The sequence below is a fragment of the Euprymna scolopes genome, chromosome 2 (genome assembly GCF_053919585.1).
Source record: "Euprymna scolopes isolate OS-2025 chromosome 2, ASM5391958v1, whole genome shotgun sequence".
Taxonomy (NCBI): Eukaryota; Metazoa; Mollusca; class Cephalopoda; order Sepiida; family Sepiolidae; genus Euprymna; species Euprymna scolopes.
The window spans coordinates 17,751,864-17,771,224 of record NC_136483.1 but is presented as its reverse complement, the minus strand read 5'-3'; the positions used below and the strand labels follow the sequence as shown (position 1 = coordinate 17,771,224).

Genomic DNA, 19,361 nt, shown 5'->3' with positions numbered 1-19,361 from the left:
TATATGTATATATTGTTTTTTTTTAAATATGCATATATTGGTTTTTAAAAAATATATGCGTATATTGTTTTCCAAAAAAATATGCATATATTGTTTTTTTTAAATATGCAAACATTTAAAAAAAAAATATGTAAACATGGTTTTTGGAAGAAATATGCATATATTATCTTGAAAAAATATGCATATATTGTTTTTCAAAAAAAAAAAAAAAAAAAAACGAACTATCATAATGAATGCTAAAACAGTCGTAACTTCATTAGAGAATGACAATTTAATAAAACTTTTTTTCATTTCAATTGCATACAAAAAACTGCAAAGATTTTACATTTTTTTTTCTTAACTAAAATCCCTTTCATGTAAAATTATTTCTAACAGCAAACAATATCAATGTACACAGTTGAAAATTTATTTTCAAATTTTAAGGAAGTTTAATTTGGTCCACATCTGGATTATTCATAAAAGTAAAAATTAAACAAAAATATAAATTTCTATTTTAAAAAATTAGATTTTTTTTTTTTTTTTTTTTTTACATGGGAGGTCACCACTTATCAAGGTCCGAAGGCCACTCAGGGATAAGGGTTCTTGCGTGTACAGTAATCAATGAGATAGTATTGTAGTAATCATTAGTATTGGGGGTTTTGATAGAGTGTCTTACTTAAGGGGGCGGTTTGTCAGGAGTTTGTTTATATTGGACTTGAAGACGTCCAAGTTGTAGTTAGGTGAGAAACAGGCAAGCGGCAGAGAGTTCCACTAGCATGCAGTTCTAAGAAAGAAGCTTTGCTCATGGAATCTACGTTTGGATTTAGGCACAGATAAAGAGTGGGGAAAATTATTGACAGTAGTTTCAGCCAGACGGGTGTTTCTGGTGAAAGATTGGCGAGGGGGGACGAGGGATTGGAGCTCAGACGAGCACCTGCCATGGAAATAACGATAAAACAAAGAGAAGCTCGCAACGTCTCTTCTGTGGGAGAGAGGTTGCCGGGAAGAGAAAAGGGCATCCCCACTAAACTACGAAGTCTATTTTGTACTCTGTCAAGGCAGGATAGGCTGTTTTTAGCAGCTCCTACCCAGATGTGGCAGCAGTACTCCATCCTTGGACGTACTTGGCTTTTAGACAGATAGAGAATTGCAACAGTAGTGAGATATCTTCTGGAGCGGTAGAAGGATCCCACCATTTTCCCAGTGTCCCTGGCAACAGATTTGATGTATGTGTTCCATTTCAGATCAGGAGTAAAGGTCAAACCCAGAAGCTTGTCAAAACATGGAGCCTCTCCAAGACGAGAGCCATCCATTTCAATTGATGCCAGATGGGGATCAGAGTGTTGATGATGTTAGGATAGAAGCTTGGTTTTGGATGCATTAAAAGTGACCAGCCACCTCCTCCCCCATTGTACCACATACTCAAGATCAGAGGAGAGAGAATTAGAGAACTTTGTCATTTACGGCCTTTGATGTGTTGCCTTTGATGTGTCATGAATAGATAATAAATATTTGAATTCTGTTTATATCTTATCATAAAATATTTTCTAATGAAAAAAACAAACAACAAATTCAACATTTTAAGAATTGTATTTTATTTCATTGATTTTCATCTAAGTTATCTATGCAGATAGACTTTCAGAAATAAAGCCGTATATGAGAAGAGGATTTCAACTTTGCCATATTTTCATATATTACATCCTATGTATGATGCAATCACACATTGCATAAAAAAATGAACTGAAAACTGGTAGGAGGGAGGGGGACAAAATTGTAATCCCCCCCTCCACTTTATTTCCACAAAAACAGGGACATATCCCATATATATATATATATATATATATATATATATATACATTTCTTACAATTACATATGCATGAATTAAATGAATATGAATCCATAACAGTTAACGCTTAATTCTTTTCATATTAAATTCAGAACTCAAAATTTTTAACTAACAAAAACTAGGACATTACTGAAAGAATCATAGGAAAGAAAGCTCACTTTTCTGGCAAATGCAATTTTTATGGTTGATTGATTGCATTAAAGAGAAACAAAAATAAAAAAACAAAAATGGTTGATATATATTGAATTAAGGAGTTCCATCTGAAAACTAATGCTGAATGAGGCCATGTTTCCTGATACAGCCTTTAAATAAAAAACAAAAAAGAGAAAAGCAAAAAAAGAAAAACAAAAAACGACAACAACAATAATTTAATGTATGTTTTGCTACAGCAGGTAAGTTCCTGTAGCAGAAAAATATTTTTTACATATATGTATTTTTAAATATTGTAGAAATTTTAAATTGTCACTTTTTCTTATAATTGGAAAAGTATTTGGCAGCTAAACAATCATACCTAACTCTAAAAATAATGATACATGGCAAAGATAAGTAAGTTTTTATACTTTAATATATATTTCAGTAATATAGTGAAAACAGAATTTAAAGACTGGGGGGAAAGGAATCTCATATTTTTAGGTTTTCTAATTCAGACAATGTCCAGACTAAACCGATTTTCATACTTGGATTTATTCTGCTTTGTTCTTGGAATCTGTGTTTCGGCTTTCATGAGTCATTTAATGCAAATGCAATAACAAAGTCCTTTGTTAAGGTCTGCAGCTCTTGCTTCCTCTGAACCATCAAATATTCAGATTCATTAAAAAAGAAAAAAAAAGCCCCCCCCCATTTCCTTCAATGCAAACCAATTTCCCATAAGTTGCACATATTCTTAAATAATTACACCAGCAACAACTTGATTTAACAATAAATGAAGCCGAAAGGAAATTATAGCGCTTTCGTTACCTGACAGGCAAGGGAGGTAAGTAGGTAAGCTAAGGGAGGCAAGTAGCTACAAGTTTACTTTACTGGCTTTCTAATTAAAATCAACACACATGATTAAACAGGCACTCTGATATATTCCCATTGTAATTAACAATGGAATTAATTAATCTTCCTTTTATGGGATATAATGAGAAAATCTGCAGCCATAATAGGCAGTGAAAATGTTGCCTTTTTATTTGCTTTTCCAAAAGTAATCCAAGATAATATAAAAGCCAATGAGTTGTCGAGTATCAATTACTATTTAGCATAATCGTGTAGACATACAGGCAAGTAAAATTGCGTTTGAAGTTGTTTTTCATTATTAATATGAAAAGAGTCAATAACTCTTAAGACTACCAGGACACAAGAGTAATAATGAATAAATGTAATTAATGTCTTGTAACAAAATTGCTGCCATTGAGCCAAGAATTATTTGATAGGCGGTCCAACTTGTGCCAATTCACAAAAGTGGAAACCGTGCAATTGTATTTTGCAAAAAAGTCTTCAACAACACATTTCTTTTGTATTCTGATTTGAGTCATAAGCTATAAAAAAAACACTACCTTTAGTCATGATAGACAATGAGTCAGTCCAAAATTGCACTCAAATGTGATTAGAACACTAAAATGTCATAAAATGTTATAAAGCTTTACTAAGTCTTTTATGAAAATTGTACCATTTAAGGTAAAATGATTTGAACTATGTGAAAAGTTAATTACAACATTGACTTTATAATAAACTAAATAGCCTTACAAAATTTGCGATTTGAAACAAAAAATTTAATAAACATTTCATTCATAACTGTTGTAAGCACAAAACAAGTTCCATGTTTAAATAAATATATTTTGCATATTTTAGTAAAAAAATATTTCTTTTAAATACGGCTGTAAAGAAATTTGTATGGGCAATGATGCATTGTGTTGGGGTGGGGGACTGTTCAACTTTCCAAATTTTTGCAAATTGCATTGGTCCCCCACCTAAAGGATCGGAAAGGAACATTTGAACTCAAATGTTAGGCATTCGTCCACAAAATAAAACATTCTAAACAGAACTACTTGTTATATTAAAATCAAAATACTCATTGAATAAAAAGAATCATAAATAAAATGTCCTTTTGCAAAGAAATATGAAAATTATTTAAAAAAAAAAAATTTTTTTTTTTTAAAAACATTTTCACCCCAAACAACGCACAGTGCCACTTTGATATAGGGGCCAACTATCAGGGACATAAGTTTCAGGGAGTAATATATAGGGAGTTGAGCAGCAAGATGTCTATTTACATTACACTTGAACTTCTGCATGTCAGTACAGTTGGGGAAGCAGGAACCCGGAAGAAAATTCCAAAGTCTAGCGGTTCTAAGGACGAAATGATTACAGTAGAAGGCTTTCTTACATCTAGAGATCTCTACTGTGTAAGGGTGGGACTTTGCTGCTTGTCAGATTTGTCGGGGGCATTTACGTTGAGGAGGTACAAGGGCTTGTAGTTCATTGGAGCATCCACCATTAAAATACTTGTAGAACAGGCAGAGGGATGCAACATTTTGTCGATGGGACAGAGTTTGAAGCTTAGACGACAGTTCAGGACCTATCAGGTTGGCAACTCTTTTGAACCCTGTCCAAGAGTGAGAAACTAGTAGCATATGCACCATCCCAAATGTGACTACAATACTCCATACATGGGCGATTGGTGACCTTATAGAGGTACAGGATACTTTCGGGCGTTAGTAGCTTTCTAGCATGGTAGAGAGAGCTTACATGCTTCCCAGCAGCCTTGGCAATGCTCTTGATGTATCTGCTCCAACTCTTGTTCTCTGAACGTTAAGCCGAGGAGTTTGAAAGAAATACTTTCCGGTAGTGCATCTTTAGCCATAGCTATTGATGACTGAGAAGGTTTCTTGTAATTATTGAAGGAAACCAGTTTAGTCTTGGCAGCATTTAACGTTACCATCCATTTTAGACCTCATTCCAGTACAGACTGGAGGTCTTCCTCTAGGGTTTCTGCCATTGCCTGGGATATGTGTTCGTTCATTTTCCCCATATGTCCGTTATAGAGCATGGTGTTGTCAGCGAATATACTCATCTCAAAGACAATTTTATTAGGGAAGTCATTTATGAATATCAAGAATAATAAAGGTCCAAGGATTAACCCGAAGTTCACCCGCATTTATATCATATTGCTTTGACGTACAACCATCGAAGACAACCTGGATTCTTCTCTTATCTAAGAAGGCTTCAATTATGCTAAGTATTCTTCCAGTAATATCATAGGATTTGATTTTCATAAGACCATCGTGCCATACCCTGTCAAAAGCCTTAGCTATATCTAGGGCTACTGCCCTGCCCTCCCCTACCTTATCCAATGCATGGTATATAAGTTCAGAGATTACAATATCTGCAGTAGAACGGGCTTGCCTAAATCTATATTGATGGTTGGACAGGAGTTTAACAACTTTAAGGCGGTGGACTAGAGCTTGATTAATTATGGACTCATATTTTGATTAAGAGAGAGGAGGCTAATGGGGCAATAATTTAATGAGTCAGTTCTTTCGCCTGAATTTTTGTAAACTGGTAGCACAGAAGCAGTTTTCCAGCAGTTAGGAAAGCATGATTCATTAAGGTATCTGTTGAGTTTGAAGAAAACTGGAGCAACCTCAGCAGAGCATTTTTTTTTAATAATACAGCAGGGATGGTATCGGGTCCACATGCTTTTGAGGTGTCTAGTTAACTTGACAATTTAGATCATATATATATATATATATATATATATATACACACACACACACACCCATAAACACAATTATATAAAAGGAACTTTGTGCGTGCGTATGTGTGAGCTCATTTCCTATGGACTCTTAAATAGCTATGCCGATTTTTCAAAAACTTTTTACACAAAAGGTACTTGCGCCTAGGAGCGTTGTTACATTGGTTGTGTCTCGGAATGCATCTGATGAAAACTGATAATCAAAAACATCCAATTAATGAAGAAAGTCCAATTTTGACTAAAGTTAACACTTTTATACAACCTAATATCACAAGTGCATTTGAGAAGTTTTATCACCGCAAGAACAGAAAGGCCAAACCTATAAAATGTGTTCAAAATGAATGTTTCTTTTTAGAGTACAATTGAACCATGATACTTGACTTTTGTATATTTAACTTTAATTCAAGTGATTATGTAAAAATAATTTCATAAAATCAGCAGTTGCTTCTTTGATAAGATAGGGACGCGTCCGAAATGAATGTTTCTGTTTAGAGTACAATTGAACCATGATACTTGATTTTTGCATTTTAAACTTTAAGTGAAGTCATTATTTACAGATAATTTCATAAAACCAACAGTAAACTCTTAATGCAATGTAGACTACAATGTATTGTAGACTAAATCACTGCAGGAAAGCATGTGAAGCTTCTTGCCGGTACACTAGGGTCGACGTCTGTAGCTTGAGCAGGCAATCAAGCGATTTGATAGAAAAAAAAACCCCAAAAAACAAAAAAAAAACGGTGATTTCAGATTTTGATTACAACAAAAAATATGTGAGGTTGGAACATTTGTTGATCCTTATTCAATTCTAGACAACGTTGGATCTCCCTACTAGTGTGTGTGTGTGTGTGTGTGTGTATGTATATATATATATATATATATATATATATATATATACACACACACACACACACACAACTTGTATATTAATATACAAGTTAAAATACTGTTAATGCGTAATTTAAATCAGAACGTTTTCACTTAGATATGTCTTTTTGTAAGAACTGATTTTAAAGAACGTCATCTTTCATATGTCCGCTTAGATTAGTATATAACTGTCGATGGGAGTATGAACATTGTCTGCCTCGGTTTCTAGTGAGTCAGTAAAGTCAGTAGAAAATAAATACAACGAGATTAAATAAAACTTGTGTATCTTAATTTTTTTTTAAACTCTTGACACATTCACGTGATATAAAAACAAAATAAATTAAGAAAATAAAAACAGATGAAAAATAAGGACTTTTTTCATTGATAAAAAAAAACATTAAAAAATCATAAATCAAAACTAAAAACGGTTTTCAATTCAAAACCACAAAAAAATAAAAAAAAATTGTATTTCAAAATATCCGAGAGATTACAATAAAACAACCTGATTGGATTTTTAAGCAAACCTATATGAAGATATTGTTAGATTCAGAAATGGCAATTTTTGCAAGATTCTGAGTTAGAGTCTTTATTTTAACCGACTCCCCACTTCTGGTAATATTTTGATTAATCTCATTCAATTTCTTAGTAATTCGAATTAAGCTACTCAATATTAATACATGAGGAATGTTTCTGAATAAAAAAAAAAAAAATCATTCTTAATAAATAATGATGAAACCGTTTTAATCCTAATTGGGTAAAGCAAAAAAAAAAAAAAGAAAAAAAAAAAAAAAAAAAAGAAAAGACACATTTTGTATGTTTCTATTCCTGATAGATATTCACAAACACAAATAAATATAAACAAGATTCTAAAATAGATATGAAAAATAAAAAAAAAACTTAAAAAAAAAAAAACTTAGGCTGAGTTTATTTTCCTATCAAATGTTTCTTTAGAGAACACAGAAATATAAGGAGCATGTGTCAAGAAAGGAGACATGAAGACTCATAATGTGAAGATAAAAACAGTTGGAGCATGTAGTAAAAGACCACTGGAAGCAGATTCAAATAAAAGTAGGCAAAAACATAAGAATGCAACCAAAATATATTCACTGTTTTACAATAACATCAACAAAATAGCATCATGAATGTAGAAACAGTTAACATGAGATATAAATGAATTTAAACATTTATTCCTGATAGTAAGAGAAAAAGAGAAATATACATATTTACAGAGGGGCAGAGAGAGGAAGAGAGAGAGACACTGGGGGGGGGAAGAACAAAAAGGGAGAGAGACACAGCTGGGCAGAACAAAAAGGGAGAGAGACATTGGGGGGAAGGGGGAGCAAAAAAAAAGGGGAGAGAGACACAGCCGGGCAGAACATACAAGGGAGAGAGACACAGCCGGGCATAACAGACAAGGGAGAGAGACACAGCCGGGCAGAACAGACAAGGGAGAGAGACACAGCCGGGCAGAACAGACAAGGGAGAGAGACACAGCCGGGCAGAACAGACAAGGGAGAGAGACACAGCCGGGCAGGAGAGAGACACAGCTGAGCAGAAAAAAGGAGAGAGAGCCGAGCAGAAAAAAAGGGAGAGAGAGCCGAGCAGAAAAAAAGGGCGAGAGAGAGAGAGAGCTGTGCCGAAGAAAGAGAGAGAGAGAGCTGTGCCGAAGAAAGAGAGAGAGAGAGCTGTGCCGAAGAAAGAGAGAGAGAGAGCTGTGCCGAAGAAAGAGAGAGAGAGAGCTGTGCCGAAGAAAGAGAGAGAGAGAGCTGTGCCGAAGAAAGAGAGAGAGAGAGCTGTGCCGAAGAAAGAGAGAGAGAGAGCTGTGCCGAAGAAAGAGAGAGAGAGAGCTGTGCCGAAGAAAGAGAGAGAGCTGTGCCGAAGAAAGAGAGAGAGAGAGAGCTGTGAAGAAAGAGAGAGAGAGAGAGCTGTGAAGAAAGAGAGAGAGAGAGAGCTGTGAAGAAAGAGAGAGAGAGAGCTGTGAAGAAAGAGAGAGAGACAGAGCTGTGAAGAAAGAGAGAGAGACAGAGCTGTGAAGAAAGAGAGAGAGACAGAGCTGTGAAGAAAGAGAGAGAGACAGAGCTGTGAAGAAAGAGAGAGAGAGAGCTGTGAAGAAAGAGAGAGCTGTGAAGAAAGAGAGAGAGAGAGCTGTGAAGAAAGAGAGAGAGAGAGAGCTGTGAAGAAAGAGAGAGAGAGAGAGCTGTGAAGAAAGAGAGAGAGAGAGCTGTGAAGAAAGAGAGAGAGAGCTGTGAAGAAAGAGAGAGAGAGCTGTGAAGAAAGAGAGAGAGAGCTGTGAAGAAAGAGAGAGAGAGCTGTGAAGAAAGAGAGAGAGAGCTGTGAAGAAAGAGAGAGAGAGCTGTGAAGAAAGAGAGAGAGAGAGAGAGCTGTGAAGAAAGAGAGAGAGAGCTGTGAAGAAAGAGAGAGAGAGCTGTGAAGAAAGAGAGAGAGAGAGAGCTGTGAAGAAAGAGAGAGAGAGAGAGCTGTGAAGAAAGAGAGAGAGAGAGAGAGCTGTGAAGAAAGAGAGAGAGAGAGAGAGCTGTGAAGAAAGAGAGAGAGAGAGCTGTGAAGAAAGAGAGAGAGAGAGAGCTGTGAAGAAAGAGAGAGAGAGAGAGAGAGCTGTGAAGAAAGAGAGAGAGAGAGAGCTGTGAAGAAAGAGAGAGAGAGAGCTGTGAAGAAAGAGAGAGAGAGAGAGCTGTGAAGAAAGAGAGAGAGAGAGAGCTGTGAAGAAAGAGAGAGAGAGAGAGCTGTGAAGAAAGAGAGAGAGAGAGAGAGCTGTGAAGAAAGAGAGAGAGAGAGAGAGCTGTGAAGAAAGAGAGAGAGAGAGAGAGCTGTGAAGAAAGAGAGAGAGAGAGAGAGCTGTGAAGAAAGAGAGAGAGAGAGCTGTGAAGAAAGAGAGAGAGCTGTGAAGAAAGAGAGAGAGAGAGCTGTGAAGAAAGAGAGAGAGAGCTGTGAAGAAAGAGAGAGAGAGCTGTGAAGAAAGAGAGAGAGAGCTGTGAAGAAAGAGAGAGAGAGCTGTGAAGAAAGAGAGAGAGAGCTGTGAAGAAAGAGAGAGAGAGCTGTGAAGAAAGAGAGAGAGAGCTGTGAAGAAAGAGAGAGAGAGCTGTGAAGAAAGAGAGAGAGAGAGCTGTGAAGAAAGAGAGAGAGAGAGCTGTGAAGAAAGAGAGAGAGAGAGCTGTGAAGAAAGAGAGAGAGCTGTGAAGAAAGAGAGAGAGAGAGAGCTGTGAAGAAAGAGAGAGAGAGAGAGCTGTGAAGAAAGAGAGAGAGAGAGAGAGCTGTGAAGAAAGAGAGAGAGAGAGAGCTGTGAAGAAAGAGAGAGAGAGAGAGCTGTGAAGAAAGAGAGAGAGAGCTGTGAAGAAAGAGAGAGAGAGCTGTGAAGAAAGAGAGAGAGAGAGCTGTGAAGAAAGAGAGAGAGAGAGCTGTGAAGAAAGAGAGAGAGAGCTGTGAAGAAAGAGAGAGAGAGCTGTGAAGAAAGAGAGAGAGAGCTGTGAAGAAAGAGAGAGAGAGCTGTGAAGAAAGAGAGAGAGAGCTGTGAAGAAAGAGAGAGAGAGCTGTGAAGAAAGAGAGAGAGAGAGAGAGAGCTGTGAAGAAAGAGAGAGAGAGCTGTGAAGAAAGAGAGAGAGAGAGAGCTGTGAAGAGAGAGAGAGAGAGAGAGCTGTGAAGAGAGAGAGAGAGAGAGAGAGAGAGAGAGAGAGAGCTGTACAGAAAAAAAGAGAGCACTGAGCAGAAAAAAGGGTTAGATAGCTGAGCAAAAAAAGAACGAGGCTGAGAATAAGAGAACGAAACGGTACGTAATAAATATTTAAAGAACATTAAAGCGCTATTTAATCGTGGTGGGTAACAAAACTCAAGGAAACTTATGCTAATCATTTTTCATTGGATTTAAAAAAACAAAACTGAAAATAGATGCATAATATTTTAATGCCATAAAGCTATTTGGTTAGTTTCATTAGAAAAATTAATATATTTTAAAAAAATCTTTTAAATGTATATTTTTACATTTGCAGCATTTTTTTGGGGGGGGGGGTTATGGCATTGAATTGTATCTACTGGGCCAATGCTTGCTGGCAAGAATTTCAAATCATCTTATTGCATATGCCCCCATTCCCTATAACGCCCGTGCGCAATCATTTCCTACTCCTCCCTTCCACTTCTGACATTATTAGCATTTGAACTTTAGTATCATTGGTTGAAATTGGTCTGCTCATTGACAAGGTCATTTGTCCCACTGATAGAATGGAAAACGAAATGGTTCAAGTTACTTTTGTTAAGGTCACAAAAAATAAGTCCATTTTTCTCCTCCTTAGACAAACTGGCCACAAAGTAATCACGTCAGAAATATACACACACTTCAGATCTAGTTAAAGTGTCTCTAAATATAATCTTTTCTAAAATCCGGATGCCTAAATATGTGCCCACAAATCGCTCTCTGACTAAACACTTATTACAAACACACATACATAGAAACAAAATGCATTGATATAAACAATTATATGCTAAGCCACTTTGAGACCAAAACCATTCATAATCTGAAATTATTTACTGTAACTGCATAGACCGTTTATCGGCCACAATTGTTTTGAAACATGATAGATTGCAGATATTTTGAAATAGAGATCTCAACTACTTTTAGAATGAAGAATATTGCATTAATCTATAATATAAATCTCACCTGTCTGTTTAAATGTATGTCTGCCTAAAACTTTCAACAGAGGCGACAGATTTTCATGAGATAGGTATTATTTTGAAGATCAACCCTTCAGACGACACATATTGAAAAAATTGGCCCAAATCATTAACTCCTTCACCCTCAACTGGGCACTTTTCTACAGGGAGGGTAATTTTTTTGCAAGTCATTCAACCCTCACGTCCACAACGTCACATAAAATGTAAAATTTCGACCACCTGTGACGTCACAACCACGGTAGACACATCGGTAAGACTGTTTTTTTTTTTCACGTCTTACAGAGGTGGTTCAAGCCTGCCTGCCTACTGCAACTTTTTTTTGCTCAACACACACCTCCAAACACCCAGGCAAGTATCACATAAGTTCTCAACAAATAAAAGCAGATGCCATGACAAAAAATTGAAACATAAACCATGAGATCATCAGTCTGAGATTATAACAAAGGACTTGTTTGGACTTTCTTGTAATTATAACTTTGACGTTACGTCATATTTAATTTACTAGAATGAATGTGCATGCATGGCTCATTAATCCTTTTATATATATATATATATATATATATATATATATATAAAATAAATTTGTTCTAAAAGCATTTTTGCATATCAAAGGTAAATATTATAAATTCTCAGCATAATTACATCTAATTGGTATATTCACTTTTATTCCATTTTGTTAAACCTGACATAAGTTAACAACCCTTGTTGAAGTCAGTGTCCTCAATATTGCTGGCTTACGTAGAGCTGCAAAGCTGAGAGAGAACATAAACTGGTCTTATGTACAACATGAAAAGAAACTGGAATCTTGGAAAGATCTTCATTTCTATAATCTTAGGAGTAACGAGGCTCGTGAAAACGAATTTAAAAAACGACCTGGTGAATATACTGGTGTACTAGTGCAAGCGAGATACAAACAATTGTATTTAAAGGGATGGTTATAATCTTTCAAAAATCTCTTAGTTGGAGTCTGAAATAGCTAATAAATTTCTGACATCTACCCCTTCCCCAACAAAAATTAAAGATATGTAAACTGGAGTATAATATATACACACAGACACACACATACATGCTGTTCTAAACTGACATTGACCCATGTTATCCGTGTCAGTGTTATTCAAAGTAAGTTTGTATTTATAGTAATTTTTTTTGATAGTACAAAAAGTTATCTTACTTGTTGAAAACTGAATCACCAAATTACTGTAAAAAATTTCTGTATATAATCATTTTATTAATAAAAATTTATGACTGTTTGGAAAGCAACCATATCTAGAAAGCAAACGGTCGAAAATGTTTATGCACTTTTGTTACCGCGCTATTTTTTTAAACAGCATTTTTAAGTTAAATTAAAGTTTTACAATATCTTTTTTTATTAAATTAAGTGAAAGTAGAAAATAGTTAGAAAACCCCTTCCCTCCCCATGTTAAGATTGGCTTTCTAAATAATAACATTATTTCGACACAATAACAAAAGTGCATAAGTACTGATTTTTCTTCTAAGAATAATACTAATAACTTTATCTGGCCAGTAATACAATTAAAGTCTTAAAATTTTCATGAATATAACAAAGAATCTTGCTGATGTCAAATAACAGACACATGAATACAGATAATGGCATAAAAACGTTTTCGTTATTAGAAAAACAAAATATGTACATAAACATAATCTTTCTCTCTCCAAGAAGTTTGGGTATATTTAATTACAACAAATGCAGTGACATGATTGGCTAATGAACAGATGTTTATCCATTGAAGAATAATGGTATTTTATCTCACAGAAGTATATATATATATAGCCAGCTATAGTATGCAATTAATGAAAGAGATTGGAATTATTTTTTCATTATGTAAAATTTTCTAACTCATTGGCCAATCAGAATCAAATATGAGGTTAGGTTTAACTGTGATAACTATACACACACAAACTTGAAAATTGAAATTATAAAGAATGAATGGTAGGTATGGGCAACTTGCGACACTATCCATTTTCAGGTCAAATGTCAGTACTTCTGCACTTTAGTACCCGTTTTTCTCAAAGATTTACTCGGCAATGCCCAACGAACGACGGATTATACAGAGTAAGCAAAAAGAGACGTGAGTGGGCAAGCAGATGGTAAAATTTGGAAGAAAAAAAACAGGAAAGGAAAGCGTTTAAAACATCTCACAGCTAACCACAGCCATAATTTTGTGGACCCTACGACTAGGGCTACCACAAACCATGTGGAGAGGATGTGGAATAAGGCGAAACAAAATAAGAGTGTGGAACCAACCGCGATCTGCTTGACGGTTATTTTAGTGAACTTATGTGGAGACAAAAATTCAGAAAGAATCCGTTTCGTCTCTAAAGCATATAGCAGAAAGTAACCGGGTTCAGAAACTTCCTCGTTCTACATTCTCTAACAACTTTTCTTAGCCTACTTTGCTGTCATCATCTGCTTTACTTCAGCCGGTAAAAAAATACTATCCTTAAGAAAATAGCATTGAAAAAAAATATATATGTTTAACGGGAAATATTTATATACACCCAAAACCAAAAAAATGTGTAAATATTTTTTCATTAATTCAATGAATACAATACCAACATAACTTTCCATATACAAACAAAAAAAAGTATATTTGTTCACTAATTCAAAGAAACAAAACTTTTATTACTCTCCAAAAAAAGAAAGAAAAAAAAAAAGAAATAGAGCAGTATAATTTGTGAAATTATTACGGTAGGTTTGTTTTGTTTTCTTTCTTTGTTGTTTGTTTTTTATTGGCTTACTACGTTCACTTGGTATAATCTGGTGGTTTCCATCATCTACCGAGGGTTGCCAAGTAAGATTCACAGGAAAATGGGCACTAAAGTGAAGAAGTACCCAAATGTGCATAATGACAAGCAAGAGCAAAGTTTTAGTCTTCCGATATCAGTTATAAAAAGATGGAATAATTTATCAAGTTTCTGCTTTCTAAGCTATATAGCAGTAAAACGCAGTTAAATAAAATCAGTACATTAACATACGACCACCAAACTGAAAACGGCGTTTGTGGGGTCGATTACATAATAAAGGTTAGCATTGTCAAAAGTTTTGCAAAGGCTATGTAAGGACATTTTGGCTGGATGTTGAGTAGAAGTTAAACATAATTGTCATTGGTTCTCAAATACCATGATAGAAGAAGAAAAAAAAACGTAATTTGGTTTGGTATTTGGGAAATCTTCTGAAGTTATAGGATCTTAAAGCTCTTAAAGTTTAAATAAAAGAGAAATTCTATCATTTCAATGGGATCAACTCTGACAAAAACAAATCGTGAAAATAAAATTGGCATAAAAAGAAAAAATATCGAGATGAAAGAATCGAAATTTTCACCAAATTAAAATTGATTACTAACGAAATAAGAAAATGTTGGAACTGAACACATAAACAGACTGCTTATGTTTTAGATGTGAAGAAATGACACAAGCGAAACAGTCATTAACATGACGATCTTCAAATAGAACTTGAATAATGCATTTCAAATAGAATTTCATACATAAGAATACAATAATACAGAAAAAGATAAAACAAACCACCACAAAAACTGTAATAGTGGGTTAGTGAGGGTGTGTGCTTTGCATTATTAAAAGGGGAGAAAATGTCTTACTTGTCTCAACACAAGGACAAAGTTAGAAAGCCACCTTTTTATGTGGAGGATACCCACCTTATTCAAAAGTAGTACTAAATTGGGATAAAAACGAAAATTTCTTCAGTGTACAATAATTTATTATAAAACAAATAAAGTTAGAAAAATTTATTTGCAAAATGTGAAAAAAAAAATTGTTTAGAAATGAGACAATTGCAAATGTGGAAGTGGGTGGGTCAGTGGTCATCCTTTGTCTGTCTTACACTTAACACATTGGCCAAGTAATACATGCACAGTTTCTTTTATTCTTTCACCATTTATCCAACATGATATAATCACGATAACACGTGTATTCTATGAAGTAACCCTTTTTAAATAAATTTTATTTACATAAAATAATATTTTATGAACAATATTAAACTTGCAGAAACATAAAATTTTTGTTCATTTTAAGTTTTACATACCATGTGCGGATATATTCTGCATACCATATGTGCTGACATTATATACCGCATACCATATGCGCTGACATTATATACCGCATACAATATGCGCTGATATCATATACTGCATACCATATGCGCTGATATTATATATTGCATACCATATGTGCTGATATTATATATTGCATACCATGTGTGCTGATATTATATATTGCATACCATGTGTGCTGATATTATATATTGCATACCATGTGTGCTGATATTATATAGGTATACCATATGTGCTGATATTATATATTGCATACAATATGTGCTGATACTATATATTGCATACAATATGTGCTGATATCATATACCATGTGTGCTGATATTATATATTGCATACCATATGTGCTGATATTATATATTGCATACCATATGTGCTGATATTATATATTGCATACCATATGTGCTGATATTATATATTGCATACCATATGTGCTGATATTATATAGGTATACCATGTGTGCTGATATTATATAGGTATACCATATGTGCTGATATTATATATTGCATACAATATGTGCTGATATCATATACCACATTCCATATGGACTGATATCATATATTGTTGCAATTTTCGTTGGCACTCACCGTTGTTTTCATCTCAGTAGAAGAAAAGCAACATTCTCTGTTCTGCTTCAACATGCCAGAGGAGGCTGCAATGATGACTACTATGTCCAAGTTTAAAATGAACTTTACAAACATTTAGACTTTATGTAGATTAAATATCTTTTATCAGTCTCTTGATATAGTTTGTAGCACTTTGCTATTTTGGGCCAAATAAATTTGAGTATAGTATTTTATATATGATTTTATAAATCGTTTAACATATATAATTGCGCTCTACTATATACAAGATATTGAGCTTCTAAGCAGTAATTTGAATCGGATTCATATAGAAACTACAGACATCTGGACAATCAGATTTTTCCATCCAAGGAACACAACGCCTGAATTCCAAAAGAATGTAGTACAACTAAAATTAATCATTTCAGAATGAAGTTGGTTTAGAAAACGACTTTTTTTTTCTTTTTTTTTTTACATGGGGGGGGGGGGTCACCACTTATCAAGGCCCGAAGGTCACCCAGGGATAAGGGTTATTGCGTGTACAGTAATCAATGAGATAGTATTGTAGTAATCATTAGTATTGGGGGTTTTGATAGTGTCTTACTTAAGGGGGCGGTTTGTCAGGAGTTTGTTTATATTGGACTTGAAGATGTCCAAGTTGTAGTCAGGTGGGAAACAGGCAAGCGGCAGAGAGTTCCACTGGCGTGCAGTTCTAAGAAAGAAGCTTTGCTCATGGAATCTACGTTTGGATTTAGGCACAGATAAAGAGTGGGGAAAATTATTGATAGTAGTTTCAGGCGGACGGGTGTTTCTCGTGAAAGATTGGCGAGGGGGGGGCAAGGGATTGGAGCTCAGACGAGCACCAGCCATGGAAATAGCGATAAAACAAAGACAGGCTTGCAACGTCTCTTCTGTGGGAGAGAGGCTGTATGGAAGAGAAAAGGGCATCCCCACTAAACCACAAAGTCTATTTTGTACTCTGTCAAGGCAGGATAGGCTGTTTTTAGCAGCTCCTGCCCAGATGTAGCAGCAGTACTCCATCCTTGGACGTACTTGGCTTTTATACAGATAGAGAATTGCATCAGTAGTGAGATATCTTCTGGAGCGGTAGAAGGATCCCACCATTTTCCCAGCGTCCCTGGCAACAGATTTGATGTACGTGTTCCATTTTAGATAAGGAGTAAAGGTCAAACCCAGAAGCTTGTTAAAACATGGGGCCTCTCCCAGACTAGAGCCATCCATTTCAATTGATGCCAGATGGGGATCAGAGCGTTGATGATGTAAGGATAGAAGCTTGGTTTTGGATGCATTAAAAGTGACCAGCCACCTCCTCCCCCATTGTACCACGTGCTCAAGATCAGAGGAGAGAGAATTAGAGAGAACTTTGTCATTTACGGCCTTTGATGTGTTGCCATAGATGGTTGTGTCATCAGCATAGATGTCAACGAATGATTTAAGTATGTGTTTTGGGAGATCATTGATGTAGATCAGGAAGAGAGTTGGACCCAGGATGGACCCCTGAGGGACTCCAGCATTAATACTGTGGGCCTCTGATTTCTGCCCATCAACCACTACTCTTATGAACCTATCAGAGAGAAATGATTTAATGATTCAGAAAAAATGTCCAGTAATACCGTAGCTGGAAATCTTGTGAAGTAGGCCCTTATGCTATACCTTATCGATGTCAAAAGCAATTGCCCTGGAAAGGAAACCTTTGTCAAGAGATTCACTAATCCTGCGTGATATAACCATTAGCACATCTGCTGTAGATCTTGCAGAGCGGAAACCATATTGCGTGTCACTAAGAAGGTTGTTTCTGTTGAGGTGGTTGACTACTTCTTTATTTAATATGGATTCCAGACTTTGTTAACTGTAATATTAATAGATTTCTGAACGATTGAAAATCCACTTTTTACCTTAAAAAAAAAAAAAAAAAAAAATGATTTGATGTTCCATACATATATATAATTGAAGATATTCTTCAAACTTAGAAATCTGTCAGTAATCATCTAAAAAACGTAACTGGACATTCCATATTTCCTGACTGCAAGAATATCGTTTTCTCAGTGATATGTAATCATTTCAAATATTGCTTTTCTGTATCAATAACTCATTCCCTTTGCTCTGTACATATTTAATATTCACTTTAATAGTACATTTTTGTTAGGATGATAGAAATATGATCAGGATGGGGGTCCTAACTCCTTTTCTATTTTAGGCGGATACCTCCTCCCTTTTTTACTTCTGTTATGCAAGTTGGAAACATCAGAGCAGTACAAGACAGATGCTGACAAGTGATAAGAAAAAGACTGATAGATGTAATTTGTATCATTGTATATGTTACCTTCTTGTAATAAAATGTTTACATACACTTTGCGTATCCTCATTTTGTTCGCTACTTTATGCCATTCATGTGCCATTCATGTTCGTTTTCAGGCACAATTTTCTGTGCAATTGTTGTTTCTTCAGCATGATATTTTTTTTTTTTAAATCCCAAAACAGAGTTTGGGAACAAATGACCACTTTTATATTTAAAAAAAAATCTTTATTATCTTATTTGAATCCGGAAAATTGTTTATATTTGACAAAAACATGTTACTATGCATGGCATCACAACCTATTTATAAAAATAGGTGTCTGAGCAATACAACTCAAAGAATCATAACTGACATAGGAAAAGTAAAACAAATTAATGACGAATACTCAAAAAAATTAATAATCTTCAAAATAAAATTTGCTGGCGTTATTTATTTATTTTTTTTTTCAATTCAGAGAAAAAAAAATCTGGTGGTGAGCGGCCTTTTCTAATTCATTGTAATCTTCAATGTCCAACAAGTTAACAAAGAAAAGAAAGGGATGAGGAAAAGGGAAGGATGGAAACAAAAAATACAAACTAGCAAACAAAGCATCTAATGCCTCATAATTGGAATATGATGAGGAGAATTACCATTGTCATTCCATACTTTTTTTACTCAATTGTTATTTTTTTTAACCCAACTGACCTAACTTTTCCAACAAAAATTCTCTCCCATCTCTACACCCCCACCCTACCAAACACTTTAGTTACAAGAAAATCATCAACAGTGAAGTAGGGGATGGTAGTAATAGAAGATTCCAAGTAAATGGATGCTTTTCAACTTTTTCTGTGCTATCACAAAATTCCGAGGGAAAGGATGAAATTCCACTCTGAACTGCCAGACACATGCACATATCTCCCTGATAATCAGCAATTTTCTTTTTTTTTCTAAATGTCAAAATTGATTGGTCAGGGGAAAGAATACAAAGAAAAAAGTTTTATATATATATATATATATATATGCATGCCAAAAATTTTAGTGCACTTCAATATGGAGACATAACTAATGATGCAGCTCAGATATATTAAAATAAGATCTAACCATTCCTGAATTAATGACATTAATAACTTAATGTATTATAACAAAAACTCCTAACTCATCCTCTGGTCTTCTTCAGGTGGTTAACCGCAACGTAATGAATTTAATAACAGTCCACAAAAAATAAACAAATAAAATGCACAAGTTATGAAGCCTCATCTTAAAGGATCCCAAAACATAAAAATAAAATATATAACATTCATTTTTAG

General features: G+C 34.9%; 1 protein-coding gene and 1 long non-coding RNA gene across 19 annotated transcripts in view; both read right to left on the bottom strand.

Moving 5' to 3' along the window:
* Positions 1-19,361, bottom strand: part of LOC145289209 (talin-1-like) — a 617,531-nt gene that overhangs the window by 271,252 nt on the left and 326,918 nt on the right. The gene's annotated exons all lie outside the window — the stretch shown is intronic.
* LOC145289198 (uncharacterized) lies at positions 16,242-18,453 on the bottom strand. Its single transcript, XR_013869304.1, has 2 exons — positions 17,667-18,453; positions 16,242-17,456 (listed from the first exon to the last, which is right to left on the bottom strand). It is a non-coding gene; the product is annotated as an uncharacterized LOC145289198 (long non-coding RNA).